We start from the raw sequence: 16,256 nt of genomic DNA, 5'->3' as shown, positions 1-16,256 counted from the left end.
AGCTTCCCCCTGTGTAATGTCTATTCTTATGGTAACATGTAATATATAGACATCAGAAGAGGCTGCAGCACTAGTGACACAGACAGCTCCCCCAGTGTAATGTCTATTCTTATGGTAACATGTAATATATAGACATCAGGGGAGGCTGCAACACTAGTAATAGACATCAGCTGTCTCTAATAGAGACAGCTTCCTCCAGTGTAATGTCTATTCTAATAGTAACATATAATATATAGACATCACGGGAAACTACAGCACTAGTGACACAGACAGCTTCCCCCAGTGTAATTTCTATTCTAATGGTAACATCTAGAGATGAGCGAACCGGGTTCGGGTTCGAGTCCATCCGAACCCAAACATTCGGTATTTGATTAGCTGGGGCTGCTGAACTTGGATAAAGCTCTAAGGTTGTCTGGAAAACATGGATACAGCCAATGACTATATCCATGTTTTCCACATAGCCTTAGGGCTTTATCCAACTTCAGCAGCCACCGCTAATCAAATGCCGAAAGTTCGGGTTCGGATGGACTCGAGCATGCTCCAGGTTCGCTCATCTCTAGTAACATGTAATATATACAGTAGACATCAGGGGAGGCTGCAGCACTAGTGACACAGAAAGATCCCCCAGTGTAATGTCTATTCTAGTGGTAAAATGTGTTATATAGACATCAGGGGGACTTCACTTATCACTTTTGATATGTAACTGTGCCAGGATGAATCAGTCTGCAGTTTCCAACAGAGCCATTGGTGGCAGCATTACAGAAATATTAGGAGTTTACTAGTTTTACTGAATCCTTTCCTATACTGTACATTCTCTATAACACATTGTCTACAGATTGAACTACATTCTCTTCATTGACAGGTTCAAGGATGTTACTTTTTTTCAGTCTCTGAATTCTGGAAAATACTTCTTTTTACTTTTCTGTCAGATTAGCTCTATGGGGGATTGTGGCTTTGCACAATAAGTAGTTTTTACAGCAACTATCGTGAAGTTCACATAATGTTTAAATAAGTTTTGCAGAGCAGGAAAAAACAGCAATTCAGCCATTGTATTCTGTCACTTATTGTGATGCCAGTCACTGTATGGGAGAAATGACAAGATAACAACTTATATTTTTATGTTCCCCGCTTTTCCAAGACCCATAACATGTTTATTTCTCCACTAACAGAGTTGCATGATGGCAACTCAAATGATTTGGATGTTTTATTGAAACCAATTTGGGGTACATACGGCTGACGACTATTTCTAGTTTTATTTATGAAGCTTACTGAAGAAAATATGGCTATTCTGGATTTTTGGGTACTATTATTTTTTATTTTGTTCACCATGAGGAATAAATAATATGTTCCTTTTATGTTATTACAGATGCAAAAATACCAGTTTTGATCCAGCGCTGATTGTAATTTAACATTGGAGCATCTGGTGACCAACAGATTGTTCTCCAGTTATATTTATACGGTAGTACTGGGCACACACTTATCCAGCAGCACCAGTTCCTAGGTGCCATCTATCATGACATCATGGAACTGCCCATCACTGGTCTATAAAGGCGGGGGTGCACAGCGGCATTGGGCAGTCTGGTTTCGGAGGAATAAGAAAGAAGACAGAAGAGAAGAAGATAGATAAAGATAAAGCCAATGGTACTTTGCTATGTCAGCTTGCAGTTAAACACAAAATCTTAGTAGCCACTTTCACACAATGTGGCCCAGGTCTTGAGTAGTTGATATTAAACAATAATATAAAAGTGGCATCCTTCTAATAAACGTGACTTCAAGGATACTAGTCCTGACATAATTTCTCATTATTTTCTCTCCTAAGGGGATTTTTTTCTCCTCTGGTTTTCAAAAAGTTTTATTCAGTTTGTTTTAAGATACAAAACATAAAAAACAATATGCCTAACAAAATGTGAAAAGGTCAAATATTAAGATTAAAGGAGAAGTCTGGCGTCAGCTTACTTTTCAGAGGTGGAAGTGGCAGGGGAGAGAGTAACAATGAAGCATTGCTTACCTCTCCCTGTGCCCTCGATGTGACATTTGACTGGCCCCAGGACTGGCCCCAGCGATAATCGGCCAAATCAGAGCGATAATCGGCCGATTATCGCTCTGTGGAATAAAGAGAACGATCAGGCGATGATTGTGTCATCGGCTGATCGTTCATTTAGGTTCAGACCTAAAATCATTGTTCGCCACCAGCGCATCGCTACGATGGAATAGCGGTGCGCGGCGGTGACCGACGATTTCAGCAGCATCATACATTACCTGTCCGGGCTGCAGGTCTTCTCCTTCTTCCTCCCGGTCCCGCGCCGCAGCAGCTTCGGAGCAGGGCTGTCTGAACTGACAGACGGTTTAGCCAATCACTGGCCGGAACCGCTGCGGTCAGTGATTGGCTGAGCGGTCTGTCAGTTCAGACAGCCCCACTCCGAAGCTGCTGCGGCGCGGGACCGGGAGGAAGAAGGAGAAGACCTGCAGCTCAGACAGGTAATGTATGAAACAAGGGCTGCAAGGACATTGGTAACGATGTCCCTGCAGCCCTCGCTTAACGATCATCGGCGCTCGTTTACATCGCGATCAGGCCCTGCTCGGCCCGTGGAATAGGACCCTAAGTGTACACACCGGAACAGAAGGCAGAGCTGCAGACAGCGAAGAAGGTCTCCGAGGACACCAGGGAATGTGGTAAGGTGAGTTAATACTTTATTATTTTATACCACAAACATCAGACGCAGGGCCCCCATTGCTATTACGCGTAGCAATGCACCCCCGACATCCAATTATTTTATATCTGGACCTAAAGAAACGATCAGCTGATGATCATTTCATTGGCTGATCGTTTTCTCGATTACACTGAGCCATAATCGGCCGTATCGACCTGATTCGGCCAATTATCGCTCCGTGTAATAGGGCCCTAAGTGACCCTCCTAATCAGCTGGGCACCAGCCCCTCTTCTTCTCCAGCAGTAACACAACCGGCTCTGATGTCCAAGTCCAAGTCTACTTTTACAAACCAGCAGGCCACATCCCTTCTTATTGTCTCTCACATGCCCAGAAAACTCTTGAGTATATAAACAAAAGAACTTGATTTTCTTCTTTTCTTTTTTTTTTCTTACTAAACTCCCATTGAAGTAGTTAAAACAAGTGCGATGGAACTGTCCAATATATAAAGAAAATTGACATCTATTCGAAAGAGACTGTATAATATAGAAGACTTATCCCTCGTCCTTGAGAGACTCTTCTCTACTGATTATCATATAACTTTCAGAAATAACTAAGTTATAGGATCATTGGGTAAATTTGTCTTCACTTCTAGGAGCCTGATATATATATTATGGGAGATTGGCCATTACTATTGAAAGACTTTTATACCTAGACATGAATTGGCCTTTCTTCTAAAAGAAGTGATATCTTTTTACAGCTTTTGGCCTTTGCTTCTAGAAGATTATGATGTATTTAATACAGCCGACCTTCATTCCTGGATTGACTGATATAATTACCATAGATTACTGCTTGTTATCTGAAAGAGTCAATATAATTATCACCTAACCAGGACGGATATATTATAAGATGTATATTATAGAGATAGAGGGGATCATTACATATATTCAGGCTGTATACTATACTATGTATTTATTCTCTTTTTAGGATAATATATTCTTCATGTCTGCAGTTGTTTGATCACTTATATAACACACAACCACACCTATTGTAGGGTATATCAGCCCATTAGGTCCTGGTAGGGCCTAATAGGCTCTTGTACATGGCACCTGAGGTGGTTACAGAGGTGGAATCAGCAAATGTATCTTATAATTATTAGAGGGCGGGGTCAGCATAGTCATCTCATTATCATTAGAGAGAGGGGTCAGCAGAAACTCTCATCATAGAGGGAGGGGTCAGCAGAGTTATCTCATTATCATTAGAGGGCGGGGTCAGCAGCGTCATCTCATTATTAGAGGGAGGGGTCAGCAGAGTCATCTCATTATCATTAGAGGGAGGGGTCAGCAGTCATCTCATTATCATTAGAGGGAGGGGTCAGCAGTCATCTCATCATTAGAGGGCGGGGTCAGTAGAGTCAGCTCCAGTAGCGAAATTTGGTGGGGGGCAAGGGGGGCGGTCGCCCCCGGGCCCACTCAGACAGGGGCCCACTCAGACAGGGGCCCACTGAGGTCTTAGACAGTTAATGCTGTCTGCAAAAGCTATTGCTTTTGCAGACAGCATTAACACGTCAGTAGTGGCCGGAACTGTATGCGCTCGCACTCCTAATGAGCGCATACAGTTCCGACTGGGCCAGGATGTGATTGACACAGCATCAGGAGCCATTGGCTCCTGGCTGTGTCAATCATTCTTGTGGCCGGAGGCAGCGTTATGCCTCCAGCCACAAGAGGCTGTGCTCCGCATCCGCACACGCCCCCCGAACCGCCGAGCCCACCCCCTCCTTTATGCCTCTCTTGCGACCGCAAGCACGGTCTTGCTTGCGGCCGCAAGAGGCAATCTTGCCCCTGTCTGATGCGTCGCTCCCTGGGGGATTCCCAGGGAGCGCACGTATCAGGAACCTTAGTGCGCGTCGCTGGGACTTCCTGTACCGGAAGTCCCGGCCTGGGCGCACACTCAGCTTCCGGATGTGTGCGCTGCCCGGGAATCCCCCAGGGAGGGACGCATCATCTGGGGGCAGAAGAGAGGACAGCAGCGACGGGGGAGCGCTTGTTAGGTGAGTTGTGTGTTTGTTTTTTTTAATCTGCTGTGCAGGGGGCAAACTATAAGGGGGGATACAGGGGGGGAGCCATCTACAAGGGGGGAATACAGGGGAGGGAAGCCATCTATAAGGGGGGATACAGGGGGGGAGCCATCTATAAGGGAGGGATACAGGGGAGGGGAACCATCTATAAGGGGGGATACAGGGGGGGGAGCCATCTATAAGGGAGGGATACAGGGGAGGGGAGCCATCTATAAGGGGGGGGATACAGGGGAGGAGCCATCTATAAGGGGGGGGATACAGGGGGGGAGCCATCTATAAGGGAGGGATACAGGGGAGGGGAGCCATCTATAAGGGGGGATACAGGGGGGGAGCCATCTATAGGGAGGGATACAGGGGAGGGGAGCCATCTATAAGGGGGGGATACAGGGGGGGAGCCATCTATAAGGGAGGGATACAGGGGAGGGGAGCCATCTATAAGGGGGGGGGATACAGGGGAGGAGCCATCTATAAGGGGGGGGATACAGGGGGGGAGCCATCTATAAGGGGGAATACAGGGGAGGGAAGCCATCTATAAGGGGGGAATACAGGGGAGGGAAGCAATCTATAAGGGGGGATACAGGGGGGGGAGCCATCTATAAGGGGGGAATACAGGAGGAGCCATCTATAAGGGGGGAATACAGGAGGAGCCATCTATAAGGGGGGATACAGGGGAGGGAAGCCATCTATAAGGGGGGATACAGGGGAGGGGAGCCATCTATAAGGGGGGGGGGATACAGGGGAGGGGAGCCATCTATAAGGGGGGGGGATACAGGGGTAGCCATCTATAAGGGGGTAATACAGGGGGGGCATCTATAAGGGGGCAATACAGGGGGGAGCCATCTATAAGAGTCAGCCTACCCACTAAACAAGGGTGTAAAGGGGCCAATACAGATGTGCAGTGTGTAGAGAGATGAGGATGGTGCCAGAGTGTGGAGCCTAATATGTATGTCTGGCAGATTCTGTGGATTCGTGGCTCGGAGAAGTTCTCATAACGGCCCAGGGCAGATGGAGAAGAAGATGAAAAGGGAAGAACTCTGATCAGAGAAGACGTCACCTGTGAGTCACTAAATATATCTGCACTGTAATGTATATGGTGTATAGAACCTGTGTAGAGCTGGGGCTACTGCTAAATGACTTGAAGAGGTGATATTGCTCTGTGTACAGTGGATTATTCAGTTGCAGCAGTGGTGTTAGTCAGTATGTGCTGGTATTAGTCGGTATGTGGTGGTATTAGGCTACGTTCACACAGAGCAAAAGGAGCGGATTACGCAAGGAAATATTTCCGCCTGAAATCAACTGACGCTGAATTCCGAGCAGAATATAAGCAGAATGCAAGCAGAATCCCTGCGTATTCTGCTAGGAAAGTGTTCAGCTCGTAATCAGCTCTTGACAAATTCAGCGCGGAATACTCGAGGAATCCGCGCTGAATCCGCATGCATTCAGCGCTGAAATTCAGCGAGTATTTGGTGAGTAAACTAGACTATACCAGAACATATACTAGAATCCTCCTCCCCCCCCTTTTCCCCATTTCCGCGCTGATTCAGCGAGTAATTTCCGCTTGTATTACGCTTGTATTCCGCGCTGAATCCGCGCTGAATCCGCGCTGAAACAGAAAATCAGAGCCCCATTGATTTGTATAGGCTTCCGCTAGCGGAAGAATGAACATGTTCATTCTTCTGGCGGAAAGCGGATTAGTTCAGTGCGGAAATTCCACTGTGTGAACTGCAGAGCAGAATTTCCATTCAACACAATAGAAATTACCTCTGCACCTATTTTAACGGCTGAAATTTCAGCGCTGATTCAGCGCAGAAATTCAGCTGCTTTTGCTCAGTGGGAACGAGCCCTTAGTCGGTATGTGCTGGTATTAGTCGGTATGTGCTGGTATTAGTCGGTATGTGCTGGTATTAGTCGGTATGTGCTGGTATTAGTCAGTAAGTAGTGGTGTTATTTGTTACTTGTAATCTGGTACTGTGTTTTATTGGATTTAGTATAGAGGATTTAGTCAGTAACAATATGGTGGTGATGGTAGTGGTTGTGGCGATATTTCCCCCTTGTATACTGGTATTATTGGTAATACCATATATATATACCAGTAGCATGCACTTGGTCGAGGAAGGGGGGCTCCAGGTTGACAGTCTGCAGCCCTCAGGGTATGCTGGGAGTTGTAGTACAGTAGTACAATCCTCCGATACCTGCCGCTGTAGACAGATGTATTGCTGGAACTTCAGGGCTGATGGTTGTCACCCACAGGTTGCAGCCACCAGGAGAATCAAACTGAGGACAAGAGTGGTGCTGTCTGTGGAAGAAGGCAGCTATATTTTTCTAATGTTAAGCCCTTTTACTTTTTTTGTGGTTCTATATTCCAGATGTAGAAACCTCTTACACGGCTCTGTATCCTTATTCACTATAAGAAATGTAGAAGAATATTCCCTTTATTATTCAAAAAAATCCTTGTCACCTGCTGGGGTTCCCTATGGGTAACGTTGGTTGGGGGCCCACTCAGCCTCACTCGCCCCCCCCTAGGCTGAACCCCTAGCTACGCCCCTGGTCAGCTCATTATCATTAGAGGGCGGGGTCAGCAGCATCATCTCATTATCATTAGAGGGCGGGGTCAGCAGAGCCATCTCATTATCATTAGAGGGCGGGGTCAGCAGAGCCATCTCATTATCACTAGAGGGAAGTGTCAGCAGTCATCTCATTATCATTAGAGGGCGGGTTCAGAAAATTCATCTCATTATTATTAGAGGGCGGGGTCAGCAGAGTCATCTCATTATCATTAGAAGGGGTCAGCAGAGTCATCTCATTATCATTAGGAGGGGTCAGCAGAGTCATCTCATTATTAGAGGGAGGGGTCAGAAGAGTCATCTCATTATCACTAGAGGGAAGGGTCAGCAGAGTTATCTCATTATCATTAGAGGGAGGGGTCAGCAGTCATCTCATTATCATTAGAGGGCGGGGTCAGCAGAGTCATCTCATTACACTAGAGGGAAGGGTCAGCAGAGTCATCTCATTATCATTAGAGGGCGGGGTCAGCAGAGTCATCTCATTATCATTAGAGGGCGGGGTCAGCAGAGCCATCTCATTATCATTAGAGGGCGGAATCAGCAGAGTCATCTCATCATTAGAGGGCGGGGTCAGCAGAGTCATCTCATTATCATTAGAAGGGGTCAGCAGAGTCATCTCATTATCATTAGGAGGGGTCAGCAGAGTCATCTCATTATCATTAGAGGGAGGGGTCAGAAGAGTCATCTCATTATCATTAGAGGGTGGGGTCAGCAGAGTTATCTCATTATCACTAGAGGGAAGGGTCAGCAGTCATCTCATTATCATTAGAGGGCGGAATCAGCAGAGTCATCTCATCATTAGAGGGCGGGCTCAGCAGAGTCATCTCATTATCATTAGAAGGGGTCAGCAGAGTCATCTCATTATCATTAGGAGGGGTCAGCAGAGTCATCTCATTATCATTAGAGGGAGGGGTCAGAAGAGTCATCTCATTATCATTAGAGGGTGGGGTCAGCAGAGTCATCTCATTATCACTAGAGGGAAGGGTCAGCAGTCATCTCATTATCATTAGAGGGCAGGGTCAGCAGAGTTATCTCATTATCATTAGAGGGAGGGGTCAGAAGAGTCATCTCATTATCATTAGAGGGCGGGGTCAGAAGAGTCATCTCATTATCATTAGAGGGAGGGGTCAGAGGAGTCATCTCATTATCATTCAAGGGCAGGGTCAGCAGAGTCATCTAATTATCATCAGAGGGAGGGGTCAGCAGAGTCATCTCATTATCATTAGGGGGAGGAGTCATCAGAGCCATCTCATTATCATTAGAAGGAGGGGTCAGCAGAGTAATCTCATTATCATTAGGGGGAGGAGTCATCGGAGCCATCTCATTATCATTAGAAAGTGAGGTCAGCAGAGTTATCTCATTATAACTGGAGGGAGGGGTCAGCAGTCATCTCATTATCATTAGGGCGGAGTCAGCAGCGGTATCTCATTATCATTAGAGGGCGGGGTCAGCAGTCGTCTCATTATCATTAGAGGGTGGGGTCAGCAGAGTTATCTCATTATCACTAGAGGGCGGGGTCAGCAGAGTTATCTCATTATCACTAGAGGGCGTGACCAGCAGAGTTATCTCATTATCACTAGAGGGCGGGGTCAGCAGAGTTATCTCATTATCACTAGAGGGAGGGGTCAGCAGAGTCATCCAAACACTACACATATGGCTAGAAGCACAATCTATCTGCAGATTCCAGCTCCTATTACAGCATAATGTGCACTGTGCATGACTCTTTGCAGTTACTTCCCACACCACTGACTACAAGCACTGGCGTACTAATGTTCACTACCACTAAATAACTAGATCTCAAGTGTTAGTTAATATTTTTAATGCGCAATTTTGTCCTGTATAATTTACACAAGGGAACATCCATCCTGACACACTCCACTACTCCCTCAACTTCACTCAATTTATATGTTTTCTCTAAGAAAATTACCTTCCGAAAAAGAAATTCCACTTCATTTACAATAAAGAACGGAGAAGCAATAAGAACATTTGTTTAAGGATATTAATTTGCATAAACGCAGACATTAAGAAATATCTCGTCTTCGCAGGCGACATAACATGCATGAGCAAGGAAAAAGAAACGGCAAGTAATTGTTGGGGATAATCCATTGCTCTGTTAATAAGATGTAAGTATGGTTGGTAATGCCTTCACAGACGCCGCATGAGATTACAGATAAATTTCTGCAAAATTGTAGAGAAAATGGAATTTAATTTAACAGCTATAAATTGCTAATGTTACTTAGCCTGGCAAATTTACGGAAATTACTTTTTTTGCTTTGTTACTTTTTGTGTGTAGTACAAGCCAGATATCATGGCACACTGTAATTAAAAGTATAGCAAAAAATTCACCATTATTGTAGGGAAGCAATGGGGTCCTTGGAAAGTGTCTGTCCTCCTCTCTAGATCTTAGTAAATAGAGTTCTAGTCCATGGCTTCTTTATTAGCAGACACATATGTATACAGTGTCATACCTATAAGAGTCCCAGAGGTCAAAGCTACCACCAGGCCCCTGAAGAGGCCCCCTCATCACCATCTTAGGGTTAACTGCTTCCACCTGACCGGCCAAAACCTACCTCCAATAGTCAGCAGTTTTTGAGGCACTGACAGGGAGCAGAGGTATCAGACAGCTTAAAGGTCAGAGGAGTAAAGTCATAAAACAAGTGGCTGAATTGACAGAAGCAGAGAAGATAAGAACTGCGAGTGTCTTAACCCCTTCCTACCCATACAGTGGGGAAAATAAGTATATGATACACTGATGATTTTGCAAGTTTTCCCACCTACATAGAATGGAGAGGTGTTTATACGTTTATGGTCGGTGCACGTAACCTGTGAGAGACAGAATTTATAAAAAAAATAAATTAAAAAATTCCATAAAATCCCTTGATATAATTTATAAATATTTTTTTTTATTTTATTCTATGAAATAAATATTTTGACACAACAGAAGAGCAGAAGTTAATATTTGGTCCAGAAACTTTTGTTTGCAGTTACAGAGGTCGGACGTTTCCTGCATGGTGGCATTGGTCAGGTCTGATATGGTGGTGTTATGCAGTCACAGTATGGTGGTATTGGTCAGGTCTGGTATGGCTGTGTTATCCAGTCACATTATGGCGGTTTTATCCAGTCACAGTATGGCGGTATTGGTCAGGTCTGGTGTGGTGGTGTTATCCAGTCACAGTATGGCGGTATTGGTCAGGTCTGGTGTGGTTCTTATCCAGTCACAGTATGGCGGTATTGGTCAGGTCTGGTGTGGTTCTTATCCAGTCACAGTATGGTGGTATTGTTCAGGTCTGGTATAGCGGTGTTATCCAGTCACAGTATGGTAGTATTGGTCAGGTCTGGTATGGCGGTGTTATCCAGTCACAGTATAGTGGTATTGGTCAGGTCTGGTATGGCGTTGTTATCCAGTCACAGTATGGTGGTATTGGTCAGGTCTGCTATGGTGGTGTTATCCAGTTACAGTATGGTGGTATTGGTCAGGTCTGGTGGTGTTATCCCGTCACAGTATGGTGGTATTGTTCAGGTCTGGTGTGGCGGTGTTTTCAGTCACAGTATGGTGGTATTGGTCAGGTCTGGTATGGCGGTGTTATCCAGTCACAGTGTGGCGGTATTGGTCAGGTCTGGTATGGAGGTGTTATCCAGTCCTAGTATGGTGGTATTGGTCAGGTCTGGCATGGAGGTGTTATCCAGTCACAGTATGGTGGTATTGGTCAGGTCTGTTATGGCGGTGTTATCCAGTCACAGTATGGTGGTATTGGTCAGGTCTGTTATGGCGGTGTTATCCAGTCACAGTATGGTGGTATTGGTCAGGTCTGTTATGGCGGTGTTATCCAGTCACAGTGTGGTGATATTGGTCAGGTCTGGTGTGGCAGTGGTAAATGTGATGCCTGGAGCTATTACCTACCAATCCTGTGGTGAGAATTCCTTCAGACAATATGAAGACTGCTCTAATCATTGATTTAATCGGAATTTTTTTTTTTTTTTTTTAGCGTTAAAAACCATTTAAAAAAAACTGAGATTCACATTATAAGGATTATTGGCCATAAGCCTATTGTTAACCACATGAGGGTCTGGCTTCGGCTGCATGTGGTGACGTACAGTAAATGTGGGGTGCGGCCTAAGGCTGAACAGATATCAATATGATGTTCAGAAACTAGAAAATAATGATGCTGATTGGTGAGAGAAGATGGGACCTCTTCAGGTCTAGTGCCGGGGGCAGCAGCAGCTGGTAATACTGCCCTGGGAACCACCCATCTTCAATGCTTTTACTGAGGAAAGGAGGTTGTTGGCCAAAATCTCATGATAATGCTGGTAATCTTTGAGACTGTGGTCCCAGCTCTCTTCAGGTCGTTGACCTCCCATGTAGTTCTGGGCTGATTCCTGACCTTTTTCAACATCATCCTTACCACCTGAGGCAATATGTTGCATGGAGCCCCAGACCAAAGAACATTGACAGTCATCTTGGATTTCTTCCATTTTCTAATAATACCGTCAATTGTTGCCTTTTTACCAAGCTCATTGCCTATTGTCCTGTAGCCCGTCCCAGCCATAGGCAGGTCTACAATTTTGTCCCTGGTGTCTTTAGACAGCTCTTGGCTGTGGAGGAGAGTGTTTTTTTTTTATACAGGTAAGGGGTTCGAACAGGTGCAATTAATACAGGTAATAATTGCAGAGTAGGAGGAGCTTCTTAAAGAAAAATATACAGGTCTGTGAGAGCCAAAATTCTTGCTGGTTTGTAGGTGATTAAATATCTATTTTGTGCAATAAAATGCAAACTAATGGATTTAAAGTTAAAGAATTTGCATTGGGTCGTAGGAGTTACTGCATACAACTCATCAGTCACCAATATTTCCTTAAGTGTAGTGTAGTGCAGGATAAGTTGGCTCTGTATTAATAATGGATGCAGTATGATAAGTCAGCATGAAGCTCTCCACATTGTCACCTCTGCCGTGATATATTCATTGTACAAATGCTAATAAGCCCATGGTGATGGAGCGGTTGGCTGAGGAACAATCCTTATAGTCTAAGAAAAGCTGAGAACGTGTCACAAGTTATGAGAAGACAGAACTGTGTTTTATAAACCCTTCAGGAGAAGCGATGCGTTGTGTGCATAAATTTATTCATTCCGACAGGGGCAGAAGAGACGACTTTATATTTTCAATCAAGACAGGAAAACAGGACGAGAAGCTTATAATGTAGCTCATTTTTATTACTTTCCAAGGAAGAGAAGGTACAAATTGTACAATTATATGTGACATAGTAGAACAACAGTGGACAGTAAATGGAAGTAAGGCAACCAGTGCCAGGCAGCTGCTGTAAAGGCAAAAACTATCATAGGACTCTGTGTTTTCCAGTCCTGCACAGAAACAGTCTAGACTTGTAAAATGGACTGTAGATGATGCTTGGTCTAATGGGCCCACCAAGAGACATATATGTCCCTAAATCGTCTTTCAAAAGTTACCGCTGTATACTGACAACTTGGTGTGAATAGGACCTGATTTTTAAATTTTTTTCAGGCTCACAAGTTAGGCTGGGTTCACACTACGTTTTAGCAACCCGTTTTTTACAAAAACGGATGCATTTGTGTGCATCCATCTCGATGCGTTTTTCCATTGACTTCCATTATAAAAAATAAAAAAAACAGATCAAAACGCATCCGTTTTTTTTAACGTACACAAAAGTAAGGTCGGCTACATTTTTGTATCAATGGAAAAAGGAATCAAAACGGATGCACACAAATGTATCCTTTTTCTCCATCTGTTTTTTTTTTTCTCGCAAAAACTGATGAAAAAAAACAATTTCAAAAACATAGTGTGAACCCAGCCTTATAGGCACTGGTTATATACAACAGTTCCGGTGGACACCACAAACAGTAGAAATGTGTAGTGCTGTGCCTATTCTATATATCTAGTCCACCAAATACATCACATAAGGCGATCTATCTATACCAATTATACCAATGAACTCCCAGATCATAGCCAAAAAAAATCATATATTTACATAAAAAAATCAAAAAATACATAAAAACTAAAAGGAAACAACACTCCAGTACTTGATCATGTAACTTGCGTGGTGGGTGTCTATATAATAATTGTATAACATCAATCAAATTTCGTATAGTAACGGATTAATGTGATAAATAGTAACGGGGGACTGGAGTACTGGAGTGTTGTTTCCTTTTAGTTTTTATGTATTTTATATATATATTTTTTTTTTAAATAAAATATGTGATGTTTTTGGCTATGATCTGGGAGTTTCTAGGCACTAGTGTATAAGAGGAACAAAGAGGAACTGAGGAGGAGGAGGAGGAGGGGGAGGAGGATGAGGAACCAAGACAGGTTATCTTCAGAGTAAGGGTGCCTTTACACAGAGAGATTTATCTGACAGGTTTTTGAAGCCAAAGGCAGGAATGGATTTGAAAAGAGGAGAAATCTCAGTTTTTCCTTCATGACCTTTTCCCTGTTTATAGTCTGTTCCTGGCTTTGGCTTCAAAGATCTGTCAGATAAACCTCTCTGTGTAAAGGCACCATAAGGGTCCATTTTTACAGAAATATTATCTGACAGATTATCTGCCAAAGATTTGAAGCCCAAACCAGGAATGGATTTGAAAAGAGGAAAAATCTCAGGCTTTCCTTTATGACCTGATCTCTGTTTATAGTCTGTTTCTGGCTTTGGCTTCAAATCTTTGGCAGATAATCTGTCAGATAATCTTTCTGTGTAAATGGACCCTTAGGGTGCCTTTACACAGAGAGATTTATCTGACAGATCTTTGAAGCCAAAGCCAGGAACAGACTATAAACAGGGAGCAGGTCATGAAGGAAAAACTGAGATTTCTCCTCTTTTCAAATCCATTCCTGCCTTTGGCTTCAAAAATCTGTCAGATAAATCTCTCTGTGTAAAGGCACCCTTAGACGATGATCCGAATCTGACAAGAATGTAATAATAGAGATCCTTCTAGTGATCCTGTAATCATGACAAGGGGATGTTCTAGAGGAAAGAAGGTTTCATCATTATCACAGATAGGGATTCTTTACTGTAAGAGCAGTGAGACTATGGCGATCTTTGTACATGTACTAAAGATGGGTCATTGGTGCAGGGATCATTTTGATTAAACCTATCAAGACTGTATCACTTCTCAGCTGGGAGCAGACTATGTACAATGTATCAGTCTGGAGTCCAGGCTGTAGAGCTCACAGAGCATTGTCTAGACTGGATACAATTGTATCACTTCTCAGCTGAGAGCAGGACTAGCTATGTACAATGTATCAGTCTGGGGTCCAGGCTGTAGAGCTCACAGAGCATTGTCTAGACTGGATACAATTGTATCACTTCTCAGCTGAGAGCAGGACCAGCTATGTACAATGTATCAGTCTGGGGTCCAGGCTGCAGAGCTCACAGAGCATTGTCTAGACTGGATACACTGTATCACTTCTCAGCTGAGAGCAGGACTAGCTATGTACAATGTATCAGTCTGGGGTCCAGGCTGTAGAGCTCACAGAGCATTGTCTAGACTGGATACAATTGTATCACTTTTCAGCTGGGAGCAGGACCAGCTATGTACAATGTATCAGTCTGGGGTCCAGGCTGCAGAGCTCACAGAGCATTGTCTAGACTGGATACACTGTATCACTTCTCAGCTGAGAGCAGGACTAGCTATGTACAATGTATCAGTCTGGGGTCCAGGCTGTAGAGCTCACAGAGCATTGTCTAGACTGGATACAATTGTATCACTTTTCAGCTGGGAGCAGGACTAGCGATGTACAATGTATCAGTCTGGAGTCCAGGCTCACAGAGCATTGTCTAGACTGGATACAATTCTATCACTTTTCAGCTGGGAGCAGGACTAGCTATGTACAATGTATCAGTCTAGAGTTCAGGCTCACAGAGAATTGTCTAGACTAGATACAATTCTATCACTGTTCTCATTCACTGACAGCAAACAGAAAGAGTATAAAAGAAAAAAGAAACTTTGAAGCCTGGAACCATCAGAGTAGTAGTGTGAGCGTCTTCCCTTTTATACATATTTAGCTCAGCATAGAGATCATCAGTTCAGGGAAACCTGGAGCAGGACCTTTCCTTTTCCCTCCACAATGGCTGGTATAATCAGGCTAAACTGCTTTGTAATGCAGCAAATCATTATAACAGTGCTGGCCGGCTCGGAGTATACCACTCATTAACATTCTGTTGTATCTCCGCGCACGGGGACTGAAATATTTATTGATATTTCAAGGTGAAACACGATTGTTTCCAACCAAAATTACCTATGAGGAATTGCATACAGATATAGCATCCTGTGCTGTTATAGTGGAGCTGAGCGTGTTATTGGCACTAACCTGGGATATGAGTATGGTGGCCTTCTGATGACAGATGTCAGTGGGGATAACAGGGAGACATGTTGGGTTTCAACTGCCTCATCCATTTGTTCTTGGGGAGATAAGCCACTGCCAAAGGAGTCCGACACCTGCTTTCTCCTCTCCCTATTCTGAATACATGCCAAGCCTAGCATATATGTATAGGGAAAGTAAAGAGGCAGCTGTTAGTGTCAAGCGAGTACTAAAATAATTGAGTGCTCATTACTTGAGTTGAGTATTTTTCAATGCCCATTGAAATTTATAAGGAATTTGAGTTTTTGGTTTTTTTTAAATAAATAATTTTTTAAAAAGCATATAGGACCCCCCCTTCCCCTCTTTTTCCATATCCAGTCAGGTAAAAAATAAACTGCAGCAGCCTAGTAATACCAGGGCGGGAGGGCCTCCTCAGCCTAATAGTACCAGCCTGCTACTGCCCAGTCCAGGAGTGCCATTTCTTGACTGTCCAAGACTACTGGTACTGGCTCTTCCGAGTTCCTGTGTGGTGGTGGGTACTGGTGTAATAATGTAAGGGAATAATGTTAGCTATTTTACACTAAGCCCTGGCTTAGTAATGGATGCTGTTTATCAGAAAGTTATTTAATTTACTTCTATTTAAAAA

This window comes from Dendropsophus ebraccatus, chromosome 3 (assembly GCF_027789765.1).
Source record: "Dendropsophus ebraccatus isolate aDenEbr1 chromosome 3, aDenEbr1.pat, whole genome shotgun sequence".
Lineage (NCBI taxonomy): Eukaryota > Metazoa > Chordata > Amphibia > Anura > Hylidae > Dendropsophus > Dendropsophus ebraccatus.
This window is presented reverse-complemented; position numbering follows the sequence as displayed.